General features: G+C 45.3%; 1 long non-coding RNA gene across 1 annotated transcript; it reads right to left on the reverse strand.

Moving 5' to 3' along the window:
- Window positions 1-228: 228 nt before the first annotated feature.
- LOC140620000 (uncharacterized) lies at window positions 229-6,174 on the reverse strand. Its single transcript, XR_012019756.1, has 5 exons — window positions 5,984-6,174; window positions 5,460-5,549; window positions 2,384-4,135; window positions 1,548-1,657; window positions 229-320 (listed from the first exon to the last, which is right to left on the reverse strand). It is a non-coding gene; the product is annotated as an uncharacterized lncRNA (long non-coding RNA).
- Window positions 6,175-16,356: the final 10,182 nt, after the last annotated feature.

Here is a 16,356-nt window from a genome sequence, read left to right on the forward strand (position 1 = left end):
CCTGTCTAGTAAAGATCAAAGACATTCCCACTTCAGGGCCTTTGCACATGTTTCTCCCTCTGCCTGAAATATCCAGCCTTTGCCTGGCAATTATTTTTTCATTCTTTAGTTTAAATGTCTCCGCATCATGGACTCCTTCCTTCAAACCAATCAAGTCACCCTAACACTCTCTTTTCCTGCATACCACTTAAAAATCACATAAAATTACTTATTTTTCTGCTTGCTTACCTGTTCACTTCCCTCCCTCAGCCATAAGAGCCAGCGGGACAGGGACACACATTCAGCATTGCTCTCCAATGGGTCCCTGATGCCTACTGCTCCTGGGACACAGAACACTATTTGTTAAATTGATAAATAGAGAAGCGGTCAGAGAGGTAGACACTGTTCTTATCCTCACTTTTTAAATGAAGACACTGAGGTGCCAAGGTGTTAATTAACTTCCCAAAAGTCACACAGCTGAATCTGGAATGGGTCAATAACTGGTTCAGATTGCTAGCATTGACTTGATCCAAGGACAAACTGGCAAACACACTTGATCATGAAGAAATGTCAAAATCAAATGGAATTCTATGGGATGCCTCGGTGGCTTAGGGGTTGAGCATCTGCCTTTGGCTCAACCCAGGGTCCTGGGATAGAGTCCAGCATGGGTCTTCCCATTGGGAGCCTGCTTCTCCCTCTGCCTATGTCTCTGCCTCTCTCTCTGTCTCTCATGAATGAATAGATGAAATCTTAAAAAATAAAAAATAAAATAAAATTGATTTCTATAAAAAAAAATGAACTTATCTTGGGGTGCCTGGTGGATGCAGTTGGTTGAGCAACCAACTCTTGGTTTGGCTCAGGTTGTGATCTCAGGGTTGTGAGATTGGGCTCCACAGCCATCTCGGAGTCTGCTTGAGACTCTCTTTCTCTCCCTCTGCCCACGCTCCCCACCACTTTGTGTACACATGCTCCCTATCTCTCTCAAATAAGTAAATAAATCTTTTTTTTTTTTTTTAAAGAATGAACTTATCTTGTGAACGATTTAAATTTACAGAAGAGTAATGTTTCTAAATACACCAGACATTAATACATCATCTGGCACATCTATTCTAGTCACAGGAGTTACACATTATTCTGTGACCTCAGAACACTGTTTCTGATTTTTTGTAAAGGTTTCAAAGTATCTGAGCATTTTAAACTATGTTTCTTCAAATAGTACAAATGCTGATGGGGATTCCATCCAGTCATTTCTGCTCTTACCTAAGGAAACCAGCGGAACGTGGTTTTATTGCACAATGGTAGAGGCTGCATGTAGCCACGAACCCCGTGACCTCTTCTTCTACTACTTCTAAACCTTGGAATAACTCCTAAGCAGCCCTCCCCCAAGGGCAGGGTGAAATTCAAATAAGTGAAGAGGCTTCATTTTCATCCTTAAATTGCTGAAGTCCCTTCAAAATCAAGGATCCACTGTTTCTAGACAGTACGCAGACAGCTTTTTCGTAACAAGAAAAAAAAATTGGTCTTATCTTCGTGTTGCTTTCACAGCTTAGATAAACTTGATGTCCTACCGAGGAAATGCAACAGGGTTTCCAGTAAAGGCCTATGTGCTGCAGACGGAGTAGCTTCCCTTTGGAGAATTGAAGTTTTTTGTTTCCTTCCGGCAGGAACCAGAGATGCTCTGTAGGAAAATACAGGAATTCGATTCACACAGAACAAAACACAACAACCCCAGGGGGAGGGGGAGATTTTCCTGAAATATATGAGTTTCCCTGGTTTCACATGACACTGTGTATGGTGTATAATTCATGACCACAGGGGGCTGAAAATTGTCATTTCCTGGCCCCTCCAATGGTGGTTTTCCAGTGAGGAAAACATTCTGACTAACCAATGCTACTTTTTTTACTCTGAGTCTTCATGCTGGTGGAAGAAAGCCTACTTATACCTACCAGGGGAGGGGACGAGAAGGTGGGCTGCAGAGAAACGACGTAGAGTTAGTCTTGTAATCAATCATCCTCGCCTATCGTGAGGGTTTTAACAACAAAGCCTACCCACACAGACCGGCATTGATGCATCCTCACCGAGTCACTTAGGGCATAAATGAGACAACATCTATTAGATGGCTTTTTAAATATAAATATGCAGACCCAATTGATATTTTGCAGAGAACTTTGTAATGTCCAAACATGATTGTGAAAACAGAGGCAAAAGAGCTTATACGCACTTCAATGGTTTTTAGTACACAATTGTATTTCTACTGGTTCACTTAGTCTTTCGTAAGTTGAAGCATGTGTTGGGGGGTGAGGGGGCAGGAGGTAAAGTTTTTGAATCTTGAGACTTCTATGCAACATTTATTTGTTATCCTACTTAAATGAAGTTGAAGTTCAGTACAGTAAGAAAAGTGAACCTTCAGTTTGCTCTGGTTTCAGCTACATCCGTCATTTCTTCTCTTGTGTGTAGATGTTGCAAAAATGGTCTGGACGCAGAAGCAACATCAGGGCCCTTTCAAGAAGGCAAAACTTAGCATACCAGACGAGATCAGCTATCTGTAGAAATGGTAACTCTAAGGGACAGTCAGTTAATGCACAGACATTTACAGAACTCCTATGTTCGCAGGTCACCAAAGGGGAATTTGCGCTGACCATAGTGAATGAAGTGAGCCAATCTCAAGGAAGACTCTTACAGAGCTGAAATGATCAGCTGAAATGATCAGCCTAGGACTTTTAAAAAGGGAGTTGATCCAGAAATCGCACTCCCTCCTTAGTGTTGTTACGGGGAAGGGGAGGAAAATGAAACTCTCAATGAATAACTATGAGTAACATTATTATGTGCTCTGGGATACACCTCCCTAAAACAGAGATGGAAGCTAGAGGTGTTTTTTGTTTTGTTTTTAAAGATTTTATTGATCTATATGAGAGAGAGGGCACACAAGAAGGAGGGGGGCAGAGGGAGAGGAGAAGCAATCTCCCTGCAACCGGGGACTCAATCCCAGGACCCCAGGATCATGACCTGAGCCGATGGCAGATGCTTAACCAACTGAGCTACCCAGGCGCCCTGGGAGCTGAAGGTTTTCATGAAAAGAAGTCAGCAACTGCCAGTGTTGTAGGGATTCTTGACCATTTGGTTGATACATTTTGCATTAAATATGGATTAACTGAACTTACAGTTAACATGTCAGTTTCTGGTAGGTTCTGATTAAGTAAGAGGGTTCGAAGCCAAAGATTTCCAGCTGCCCTAACTAATCATTTCTTGCCTGAGAAGCTCAGGACCAGACTGGGGACCCAGCTTGGTAGTGCCCCTTGGGAAATCAGCCCGTCTGGCCAACTAACCCCTTCGATGACATCTCCAGCTTCCCTTCTCTCTAACTGAAACAAAGCATTGTGAGCCCATGACAAGGAACACCAACATCTGATTTTTTTTTTACATGATTCAAAACTATTAGACAAAAAGCTATTAGTTTTCAATATAATCCTGAAGAATAGACCCCCAGGGCACCTGGGTGGTTCCATCGGTTAAGTATCTGACTCTGGATTTCAGCTCAGGTCATGATCTCAGGGTGCTCAGGGGATCAAGCCCCAAGTCGGGCTCCATGTTGAGTGTGGAACCTGCTTGGGATTCTCTCTTTCCCTCTCCCTCTCCCCTTGCCCCCTCTCACATGCATCCGTGCCTCTCGAAAGAAAGAAAGAAAGAAAGAAAGAAAGAAAGAAAGAAAGAAAGAAAGAAAGAAAACAGACACCCAAAATCAGGGCTCCTAAGGATCTTCCCTCCAGAAATAAATGTTTGAAGAAGGATCTTCCCAAATGGCTATACCTATTTCTAGTGGGGCAGGAAGCCCAGAATAATTTCCATGGGAATTAAAGGAAATTCCAGGCTGACTATTACAAGGTGTACTCAGAAAGTAAGGCATCTTAGGAAGTGGAAGCACGAAGGAACACAGTGCCACTCAGACAGTGAGAAATGAGGGATCCCACTGTGTTTCAGGGTGAATACTTGTTCTTAGGACTTTTCACTGTGGAGGAAAGCCACACAGGACGCGGTCATGCCAAGCAGCCTGGAGACAAGCCAGGTTTTCAGAGAACGTCCTGGTTTCATCCACGTTGTGTTTGCCTCAAAGCTTTCCTCATCAGCATCGAGTTACTCAGGTGATCCTGCAATTTACCTGAAGGCATTAGAGGAGTAATGTAAAAATCTAGAAGAATTGAGCTCATAAAGTGATAAGTAACATAACTCTGCGAGCCTATTAGAGGGGAAAATTGGAAAGGTTGCAGCCAATTATTAATACGACAGGTGAACATGAGCTGTCGAGGAGAAGTGTCTGGACTGGGAAACAGATTGCCGATATGAGAATGCTCAGGGCAGAAGCGGCCACCTGGCAGCCCTGGGGACCAATCCGGCCAGGAGAGGTAGTATTTTGATGGTCTACGGGGATTTAAAAAAAAAAAAAAAAAAAAAAGTGTGCAAACAGAAAACCAAGGCTTTTTGCTTTTGTTTTTTTACATAAGAAAAATCCATATGTTTACCTTCTCTGTCTCACATTTGCAAACAAAATTCTGGTTTAAGTCCTCTAGCCCGGGTCAGAAAGAGCAGGATTAAGTGATTGCTCTTCTAGAAACCACCAAATGTTTTGCTTTTAGGAAAATGAAACCACCATGCTTCCTGGAAGAGAACCAGGCTTCAGGTGAGACAGGCCGGAGCCCGGAGCCCGGGGCCAACGTTTAAGGAGGCGCTCCCTGTCCAGCCAGCGCGGCCGGCGCAGGGGCGGCACCTGAAAGCAGGGCCTCCTTAAATTTTGGAGCCCGCCTCACCCTCCTTCTGACCCACCAGTAATCACCGGGCAGTTGGGAGGGGAGACGAAATGGGAGATAAAATGCAGGCTCTTTTGTTAAAATGAAATCGAAAAAGTATTGGGCTTCTCATTTTTATTCTATTTTAGAATTCAAATGACAGAACTCTAAATTGTAATCCCCCTGACTACCTGGAAGTAGTCAGACTCCATCACCGCCTCTTAGAAGCCTTTAGAAGCTTCTCTCAGTACTGCAATCTGTGGTTTAATACGGTTGTTTCTCGCCACTATTGAAACCAGCCTGCATGCTCTAGGCTCCCAGGACCTGCGGAATAGCTGAGCAATATCTTTTTTAACCTTTAGTTTTTAAAAAAACTTCTTGTGGTCACCGCCTGGCCTTTCTCAGGCCCCCGTCACCTTTTCTTCTCAAACTCCTTTACCTTGAGTCATTGAGATCATAGGTTTCTAGACTTTCCATCTGTCATACACCCAACAGTGGTCCCACCTGGAGTTAAAAAAAAAAAAAAAATATTGTCCCTATTCCACAAAGATCTTTCTTTTGGCAAGGATGGGTTTAGGTGTCCAGAGCATATACGAGAAATAATGGACGCTGGTCCCTTAGGAGAAACACTATATACATTCTTCAGGCTAAGAAGCTCTGATTGTTGTGCTCTCTGAGCAAAAAAGCCAAAAACCGTACCTTCTCCATAGGCCCCTCGCCTTACACCACAGCAGGCGGCTCTGTTCCCTTGGCGCATCATCCCAGAGGAAGGGGCTAACGGGAAGGAAACTGTAGGCTAGTTAGTGGCCATGAGGTGGCCTGACAGAAGCACACTGCACAACGTGGGTGCTCTCGATGAGATGTGAACAAATCCCATCAGATACCTTTGAGGGAACTGCAGCGTGAGGTATTAAAAAGAAACAACAGTGCGATAAGCAGAGACAGAAAGAGGCCCAGAGAAGAAAGCAAACAGAAGGCACAAAGGCATGGAAGTCGGGAGGCAGGAAAAGCCTTCTGGAGGTGGAGGAAAGGGGGAGGAGAGGAAAGATAGCTAGTGGTTGCAGGAGGAAGGGGGACTGGAGCATCAGCCCCAGCAGTGGTGCGATTGTCCCCAGGGGCCTCTGCCCCCCACCCCACCCCTCTGCCCCCTTGTGTCCGGAGGGGACTGCACGTAGCTCCGCCTCAGTTCCCCACCCAGGACTGGCCAGCAGAGCACCACATACACCAGGCTACAGAGCCCAGGGCCACGGGCTTCTAGAACTCATACTGTCGCTCTTGCAAAGAGAAGTTCTTTCTGCAGCAGTTGTGAAGCTAACGTCACCAGGAGCCACCATTGGAGAAAGCAGCCCCAAAGTAAAGTCAGGCCCAAGAAAAGTGGAGCCAAGGGGTAGAGGGAGAAAGCCCAAATCATGAAAGTGAGGCCCACCTCCGGGCCTCGGTGATACAGTAGAAGGCATCATAATGGGGTGCCTGCCGAGCGTGTATCATAGGGCACTTGCTCCAGAGGGCAATGGCATAATTGGGTACAGCTTGGAAAGATCAGCCCTCATTATTTCTAGTATATACTATATAAGCCTAACACAATGCTCGCTGCAAGAGAGAAGCTTGGAATACAATCACTTCTTAGCAAGTGATAGTTATCATTATTAGGACAGGATACTCTCATTATCATCCAGCCGAGTCCCATCTCAGACTCCCAGGGCAAAGTCACACACTTTCAAAAGTACCCTTGAAAATCCCTTCGAAAATTGCCACATTGGAAAGGCCAATAGCTCCAGATTTTTGTCCTTTCTGGACACATCACAGCTTCCTCCACAAAGTACAGTTGGGGCTGTGCATTTACATGTGGGCACTGGTACAGAATTCATCTCTTTAAATGCTGGAGTGTCAGAGATCATACCACGAAGGCACATGGCAACTGAGACCCACGGAGAGAATGACCAATGTCTGACCCCCATCTCCGCCCTTTAGGGGTCTAGCTCATTGGGTGACCTAGCAGACAACATGGCCTAAACAATGACACTGCTATCCTGCTGGCCCAACATCATTTTTTCTTTCCCTGAGTGCTTGTTGCCAAACTCACTAAGGCAAATACGAGTATGACATTTGTGCTGTTTTACCGTCAATTCTGGCTAAGCGATCACTATCAAGTGACACACAACGTGGATCAGCACTCATATCAACTGCCAGGTCAATCTATCTGGAAAATACTTTGACATTCAGACTGTCATCTCCCCAGCAGGTCAGGAAAGGGAAAAGAGATCTTTTGAGAAAGTGAATTTTGTGGCAATTTTAATACAGTCCTTGGATACTTCACAGTATATGAATTTAGCCAGGCCAAAGTATGGCTTTCCCGAGGAAACTGTAATGGTCACGATAAGATCAGCACAAGTATCCTTTCCTCCCTGCCCACCGCTGATCCGACAAAGTGAGCGAGTCTGTGGGAACCGTGCTCCCGGGGAGAAGAGTGTAGCAGAAATGCCCACCATGAAGACACACAGGAAGTCAAGGTATTATGTCCTCACGGGGCCTACCATTCACCTTAAAGGAGGAAATTTGATTCAGTTAGCACCGATTTTACTCACTGAACCCAGACAGGAGAGACACTTGATATGGTTTGAGAGGGTGCAGGAGGCCCTAGAAAAACTGAGACCACAGAGGAGGGATGGGGAGGGGCTGGGGTGGAAGGAAGGAGCACGGAAGGAGGAGCACATGTCACTGAAAACAGATACTGCTGTCAACTTTCAGGGGCCCCACCTGCCACCTGGGAGAGTGAGGGGTGGGACAGTGAGTGAGGCCAGAAAACATTCTTGACAGGTCAGAAATAATCCGCCAGAAGGCATAGGCCCTATTAACTATGGGTTCTGGATCTTTCAGAATGCCTCCTTCCTCCAGATGACAGCTGAATAATATAATGGCTAGGCGTTCAGGATCTGGGGACACCTGGGTGCCTCAGTGGGTGAGCATCTTCCTTTGGCTCAGGTCGTGATTCCACGGTCCTGGGATCAAGCCCCACATCAGGCTCCATGCAGGGAGCTCCTCCCTGTGCCAACGTCTCTGCCTCCCTCTCTGTGTCTCTCATGAATGAATAAATAAAATCTTAAAAAAAAAAAAAGTTTAGGATCTGAGTCAGATAAATCTGGATTCAAATGTGGACTGCCACCTGGTTGTTTAATGTCCTAGAGCAAGCTATGCGGCTTCTCTCTGCCTCGGTCTCCTCATCAGTGAAGCTGACAATAATACTCTCTACCTCAGGGGATTATCTGACACGGTGGATGAAAATCGTCTGGCACATAGAAAATGTTCAGTAAATATTAGTTGCTGCTAAGATGCCTTCTATCCCACCCTTAATTATTTATGCAGTGCCTGTGCTAACTGGTGTCTGTATAGATTATTGACAAAGCACCATCCTCCTCTGGGCAGCCTGAGACTGTATAGGATGCTTAGGATGTCACTTTGATCTTGGATGTGTTTACAGTCAGCAGAAATTAATTCACACACTAGATTTGTCAGTCACCATAGGCTCCAGGGCCCTGCTGAGGAAAGACCTTGGGCCAAAGAAGAAAGAAACACTCAATGTCAATAAGTGAATTTGAATCTTCACCAAAGTGGGCTCTTATTCAAATGAGCTAGCTCAAGATGTGAAACTTCTAGGAATGGTCTCCCTTGACAATCAGGTGGAAGCTCTGGTTTCTGCATTCCGGGAAAGCAGTTGGGAGAAACAGGCCTTTTCAAGGACCCCCAGACTCACACCAGAAAGAAAACATCTGGAATAGCGCACTGTCACAGGCTCTGTCACACACGAACTTGTGAGAAGTGGTCACTTGTCTTTGGAATTTCATTATTTCCAACCAAAGGTGGGTGTTCCCACTGTGCACCCCTAGGGGACCTAACCTAGGTGCTGGTTGTTTTAGAAGAACCCCAGGACGTCCTTTGGTGATGTGAGTATCACCTATATTTTCTGCTGAATTACCCAGTAAGATTTAAATTCATGAAATGGTCTCCTCATCTTTGGAAAGTGAACTGGTTAAGAAAGCAAGACAGCAGCTCGGGTAATATTCATTACAAACAACGCTCCCCCCCCCCCCCAGTTTCATCACCTCCATAATTAATTTCGTGGCTCAGGTACAGGAAGAGATTTAAAGCCATGTTTATAAAATGAATTAGCCTCTCCCTCATCTTATTTAGAGTTCTCCGTTGTGAATATACTCAAATTGTAATGGAGAGGCAATTTATGAGAAGGCTCTCTGGTGTCCTTGATTCTGTATCCTCTAGAGGATTTATTATTTAGTTCTTCTCCTCTCTTGGGGCCAGAAGAGAGACCATATGGCTGGAAAGACGGAGGCTTTGCCACTTTTTGTTCAAAAGGACTTGTTCTTCAAATGTCACATTTGGGATATTTTGGTGAGGCTCAACAGCGAGGGCCAGGGAGAAATGAGGTGGTAGGGAGGGTGGAGCGGGGTGCGTCTGTAACTCCTAAGTAAGCATGCGGATTATCCTGAATGTGGCTGCAAGGGCAACCTCTAGTTCTAGGTTTGTGAGGCCACATGCAGGTGTGCGCAGCCCAGACATTCGTTCTAGTGCTGCCTCCGCTCTTATCTTGCCCTGGATCCTGGAAAAATCAATGTATTCCCCATTTTCTCGACAGTAAGACGAGGAGGTTGGAGCAAACAAGCTTTCAGTCTCTTCCAGCCATGAAATTCCATGATTTACCAATTTACCGATTTACCAGTTGTAAAACTCTTCCTGATTTCGACATGTCTTTCAGGTCTGGGTAGTCGATAACATACATACATACACATCTTTAAAATTGTGACTCTTTGCCTGTGTTGAGCCGTATCTCGATCAACAGGAAAAGAAAAGGCCGAAGCTGGTTATTGGAGCTGCACTGTCCAGTACGGCAGGCGTTAGCACATGTGGCTATTTACATTTAGCCTTGTTTTTCCATTAGACGAGCCACGTTTCCAGGGCAGCATGGCCACACGTGCTACTGGCAACAGTATAGGACAGCACAGACGTACAACATTCCGACATCACAGAGCTCTCTATTGGACAGTGCTGTCATTAGTAGGAAAATAATTTCTTTTTTTTTTAAGATTTTATTTATTTATTCATGAGACACACACACACAGAGAGGCAGAGACACAGGTAGAGGGAGAAGCAGGCTCCATGCAGGGAGCCCGACACGGGACTCGATCCTGGGACTCCAGGATCACGCCCTAGGCCGAAGATAGGCGCTAAACTACTGGGACTCGATCCCGGGCTGAAGATGGTGCTAAACCGCTGAGCCACCAGGGCTGCCCTGGAAAATCATTTCTTTTATTCTAAAAAAACTTTTATGTAATCTCTACGCCCAACGTGGGGCTCGAACTCATGACCCTCTGAGCTCAAGAGTCACCTGCTCCACTGACTGAGCCTGCCAGGCACCCCAGAAAGCAAATCATTTCTAAGTAAGAGCCTAGTTCAGGTGCAAAAGACTGGCTACTACCCCATGGGGAGTTCTCCCTCCTTATTCCGGATTGGTAAATCGTGACCTCCAAAGCCAGTCCCATAAGCAAATAGTCATTTTTTAAGGCAGAATTTAAGGCATCCCAATGACCTCCTTAAGAACACCTCCCCCACGAGCTTGTCATGGGGTTTCCCCACCCACTCTTACTTCTCTCCCTCCCTCCCACCCCTGCGAACTTCCTCCTCTCTCTGCAGACCTCTGCTATCTAGGGTCCCTGATAGAACATGCCAGGGAAGCAGCCTTTGGAGAGACAAAAATATAGCATTTCCCTCTATTCAAATATGCCATTCGTTACAGGGTATAGTGTTGTTTGGTTTTGGTTCTAACTTTTTATTTTGAGATCATTTTAGATGTTCAGATGAGTTGCCAAAAGAGTTCTTGCACCTTCCTCATACAACTTCCCGTAGGTTTACATCTTATGTAACCATCATGCAATTATCAAAACGAAGAAACTCACGTTAGAATAATTCTATTAGCTAAACGGCAAACTTTATTTGGATCTTGTCAGTTTTTCACTAATTCCTTTTTCTATTCCAGACCCAATCCAGCATGCCACATTGCACTTGGCTGTCACATCTCCTTGTCTCCCCCTCTCAGTAACAGTTCCTCAGTTCTCCTTGTCCCTCATAAGCTTGACTTTTTTTAAAAAATATTTTATCTCTTTATTTATTTGAGAGAGGGAGGAAAAAAAAAATCACACAGGTGGGGGGAGGGGCAAGCAGACTGCCCACTGAGTGGGGAGCCAGATGCCAGAGAGATCATGACTTGAGCTGAAATCAAGAGTTGGATGCTTAATGCACTGAGCCACCTAGGCACCCCACAAGCTTGACACTTTCAAAGAGTATTTGTCAGTAATGTTGTGGAATGCTCCTCGGTTTGGCTTTGCCTGATGTTTTATGATTTGGCTGAAATCGTGCATTATTGGGAAGGTTAAATCAGGGGTAAGGTATCTAAGGTGTCCTTCACAGTGTGTCCTTTCCAGAGCGACAGGGCTGACAGCAGCAAGTCAAGCTCCTCAGAGAGCAAAGTCGAGAGTCCTGGTTCTCATGCCCCAGGACTCAGCCAATGGCATGGGGGTGGGAGCCCAACGGGGAGAGAATAACCTTGGGGTCCTCACTGGAGGGAATCTGCAATGGAATCTGGGGGTTTTACTCCTTTTTCTCTCACCCTCCTAGAAATTCTCTGGGATTCCCAATATCTTTTTTTTTTTTTTTTTTTAAGATTTTATTTATTTATTCATGAGAGACAGAGAGAGAGAGAGAGAGAGAGAGAGGCAGAGACACAGGCAGAGGGAGAAGCAGGCTCCATGCAGTGAGCCCGATGCAGGACTTGATCCCGGGACTCCAGGATCGCGCCCTGGGCCGAAGGCAGGCACTTAACTGCTGAGCCACCCAGGGATCCCCCCAATATCTTTTTAAACGAGTTTCTTTTCTGCTTAAATCAAACCCACCCTGCTTACAACTCAGAATGCTCACAGATGGAGAAATTGGAACCAGAGTGGTTATGGGAAACAGATTTTGAGGTAAATCTCGGGAAATCTGGGGTTGGTTACCAGGCCTAGTTGGAGAAGATAACAGGGGAATAAAACATGCAGGTAAGGTGTGATTCTTTTGGGTTCTACAGCGTGGTGGCAAAATGGTTCATATATCGTGACCTGTGGTCCTCTGAATAAAGCACTCATTCATACATAGCAGGCTTCAGGGGACCGTGTGACTGCTGCCCAACAATGGGATGGAAACCGGAAGGAATTCAAGATGATCTAACAGTGGGGTTGGTATCTCTACAGGGGATAGGCAATTTAAATTTAAAAGAGCTCAAATATGTAAATTCTTGGCCCAAAACATCGCCCCAAAACACTATGACTGTTAAAATAAACTCTCATTTCTTGCAGCCATATTTCCCGATGAAGCCAAACTCAAAATTGGACCCTGCAGGCCAATGAACTTCATTGCCAGTTGAATCCACAGCCTCACTACATCTTTTGTACAACATTTAGAGCATTGATTAGGAAAGAGTAAAAGCCTAGGAGTTGGAATGCCGATCTGGGGAGGCTCCAACAGGCTCTGGGGATAAAGGTCCCCTGGCTTCCCATGAACCTGCCACAAAGGCCATGACGCTCCATCTCCCCTTCTCTGACCATTGTCACCTCGTGGAAGAGCCCCAGTCACTTCATCAGGCCAAAAGTTGTCCTCATGCCCTTCAGTTACAACATTCTTACACTTCTAGTTAGCATTTTAATTAAAGTCCCAGAATGTTCTGGAAGGTCAAGTCTACTACCCAGTCTGAGCAGAAAAGACTTACATAGCAAAATACGTAATTTCTTTTAGCGCAAATTTGGCAACCAGATATGGGGATGTACTCTGATGAGCCATACTAAGGACAGAAGTACATATTTGTAGCCTGAACTGGATTTGATTATAGGTCTATTTGCCAGAGAGTCTGGGTTCACTGAGTTAGCTCAGGCAGCTGGGAACAGTTTCAGTTGTTTATTTGTTTAGTTGTCTGAAGTCTGTAATCATTGATAGTCCCTGCTGAATGAGACTGAGATGCCAAAAATTAGTTGATGAAATGTAGTTGAAGGAATCCAAAGCCTTGGAGTTTGGGGAGAGAGGAATGTTGAGAGAAGATTCATCGTAAGTGACTAAGTGAAACACATTCCCTCCGACCTTACCTTGCCTCCAAAGAGGACCCCAAGAAAACACTCCCTTCTTCCACACATGGACAAATGCACGGGTGAAGTAAGGGCCAATGTTTTTGTAGGACACCCGGGTTGCCGTTCTCTATAGGCTGGGTTGCTGGTGGTCTTAGAAAACACCTATTCCTCAAGAACACCCAGAATACCACTGAAGCCTTCTAGTCAGAAAGGCAGCCTCTGGGGAGTAAGGTAAGAAATTGAGTTTTGAGGGGCACCTGGGTGGCTCAGTGATTGAGCATCTGCCTTTGGTCAGGTGGTGATCCCGGGGCCCTAGGATGGAGTCCCACATCGGGATCCCTACAGGGAGTCCGCTTCTCCCTCTGCCTGTGTCTCTGCCTCTCTCTCTCTGTGTCTCTCATGAATAAATAAATAAAATCTTTAAAAAATATATCAAGTTTTGACCAAAATCCTATCCCAGGAGATTCAGTGAAATCTTTAACCCTTCCCCCATTACTAAGTGTGTCACCTGAAGAAGTAGTGGAATCCTCACTTTGGGGCTCCCTTAGAAGTGAAAGGAAGGCTACTAAGGCCCGAGAATCTGATGGAAGTCCCTGAAGCATACTGACGGCCCCTAATAGATAGTAAATCAAAACCTATGCTTTATCTCTGGGACAAATGCAGAGATAAGTTTTTTCATCAAAGATGTAAGGGGTTGTATAGTATATAAATCAGCCAGGGTCCATATTTGTTGCTTCTGACTAAAGATGCTCATCGATGAAGGAATTAAAACCAGAACTGAGGGATCCCTGGGTGGCTCAGCGGTTTGGCGCCTGCCTTTGGCCCAGGGCGTGATCCTGGAGTCCCCGGATCGAGTCCTGCGTCGGGCTCCCTCCATGGACCCTGCTTCTCCCTCTGCCTGTGTCTCTGCCTCTGTGTGTGTGTGTGTTTATCATAAATAAATAAATCTTAAAAAAAGAAAATGAAACCAGAACTGGTTAGAGGCAACAGACTATATGCAGAGGATAGATGGGTTTTGGAGAATGAATGACAGTGGATTATCATGCGGTTAATAAGATGGTTGTTTTAATTGCCACTGCTCTTCCAGATGAGGTCTCTCAACTGAAATAAATCAATACAGTCCCTGGTACTTTCGATGCTGGCACTGCCTTTAAAAAGTGCATACTTTTGGGACACCTGGGTGACTCAGTGGTTGAGCATCTGCCTTTGGCCCAGGTCATGATCCTGGGGTCCTGGGATCAAGTCCCACATCCGGCTCCCCACAGGGAACCTGCTTCTCCCTCTGCCTATGTCTCTGCCTCTCTCTGTGTTTTTCATAAATAAATAAATAAAATATTTTTAAAAAATAAATGAAAATAAAAAACGTGTACTTTTTTCCTCCGCTGCAACAAGTAGAGAACATTCAGAAGTTTGCTTGTGCCTGATTGGGCAGCAGTACCTCGTACTTCCTCATCACCTTGCTTCAGGGCTGTGCCAGCGGATCCCTGGTCATCTCTCTTTCCCAAAAGACATCACCCTGATCTACTGCATCGATCACATCATAATAACAAAACTTGGAGAGCAGAAAACAGCAGGTGCCAAGGATGTATTGGTAAGATACATGTAAGCCAAAGTAGCCAATATACCCCACGAAAATAAAGGCCACATCAGTAAAGTCTCTGGGAGGTCCATGAGGGCATGAAGGGATACCTTCTCAAAACTGAAGAACTAATCATCGCACTTTACAGCCCCTAAGAAAGAAGCACAGTGCTTTGTGAGCTTCTTTGGCGTTTGGAGGCAACATATGTGACATTTGGTAGTGCTGCTTCCCTGCAGACAGGTAACTTGAAAGGCTACTCGTTGTAAGTAAGGGCCAGCTTGTCTCCATCTAGCCGGTCTGCCACAGTGACAGCCCTTCCACTTGAGCCTCATGACAGCAGATCCAGTGGTTCCAAAGTGTCCACCACAGATGACGATGCTATATGAAACCTCTGCTGGACTCCTTGTAAAATCACAGCAGGGGACTCCAGGTTTTAGAAGCAAAGCCACAACTTCTTGGCAAGCATTATTTCTCTTTTGAGAAACAGGCCTTGCTACTGGACTGTGATGGATGTTGAAACTCTAAGCGTAGAACACCAGCTAAACCAGAACTGCACATCATAAAGTGGGTTTTATCTCATCCTCCTAGCCATAATTCAGCCATTCCCAGAAGCACCCATCATTCAGGCTGAACAGATCCTGAAGGCACAAGAAAATTGTACGAGCAGATGGCTCACACGCCCAGGCTGCATCATCCTATTATGTTATGACCCTTCCCTAACCCACACCTGGGCCTCGTGGAGAGTTCTGATCAGTTGACTGGAAGTGGAAAAAATCGATGTGTGCATGTATGGTTTTGCACTATATGCTGGTGCCAGCCGGAAATAGGCTGCTGAAGAGTTACCTCCGACACAGGGGTGGCCTTGAAAGCCAGTTAAGAAAAGAAATCTTCCCAATCAATATAACCTTGGCTGTTTTTCATTCTCTGTCTTACCTCAAAAGAGAGAGGCGCTGAGGTCTGTCTATATAGGTAGTGGTTAATTGTTTGGCTATATGGTAAGGAAATAGTAAAGCATAAGATTTATGGGTTGATGACCAGATTAGGGAAAGACTATGGATCAGTCTCCAAGAATAAGCATGGAATGTACCAAGCAAATATGCACCAAAAGCCCCTCGTGGTGGAGGAGGCTTTTGTTAATAAGGGTGACATGATTTATTTTCTGAATATCAGCCAACCATTATCCCCAGCAACCTAGTGTTCACTCAATAGGTTCATGAAGTGAGTGGCCACAGAGGGTGGAAGGGAAGCTGGACATGAGGTCACAAACATGGGCATGTCCTCAGCTGGCCGAGTATCCAAGTTTCCTGCAGAAGTGATGTACCCTAAGCGTCAATATGGTGCCATACTCAGGAGGAATGGGTGGCCTCATTGTAGCTGGTTCATCACACTGGATTCGTTCTGTAATTGAAGAGGTGGTAATCCATCCTCCCTGGAATTAACACTTATTCTGGATTTGGATTACATTTGCTTTCTTTCCTACTGTGCTTCTTCCTTCATGACCCACACAGTCTTATTACTAATCATCATGGAGTCTCCCATTCACATTAAGTTACTTTTCCGCAAAGCACACACTTGTAATGTGTAAGAAGACAAGCAATGGGCTGATGTCCACAAGATTCACCAATCTAACCATACAGCCCATTTCTGAGAAGCAGATGCCCTTACAGGACAGCAGAATAGCCTGCCGAAGGCCCCATTCTAGCAACGGTAAAGGTAGAAAGAATAAACCTCGCTCTTAAATGGAAAAAAATGACACTGCAAATATGCAACAATTTTTGACCTGTGGAAATGATGAGTTCATGCCATTCAACCTCATGGTTTGGGGTACACAGAATGTGCTGAACTAGCAATAGTA

Source organism: Canis lupus, chromosome 28, assembly GCF_048164855.1.
Source record: "Canis lupus baileyi chromosome 28, mCanLup2.hap1, whole genome shotgun sequence".
NCBI lineage: Eukaryota > Metazoa > Chordata > Mammalia > Carnivora > Canidae > Canis > Canis lupus.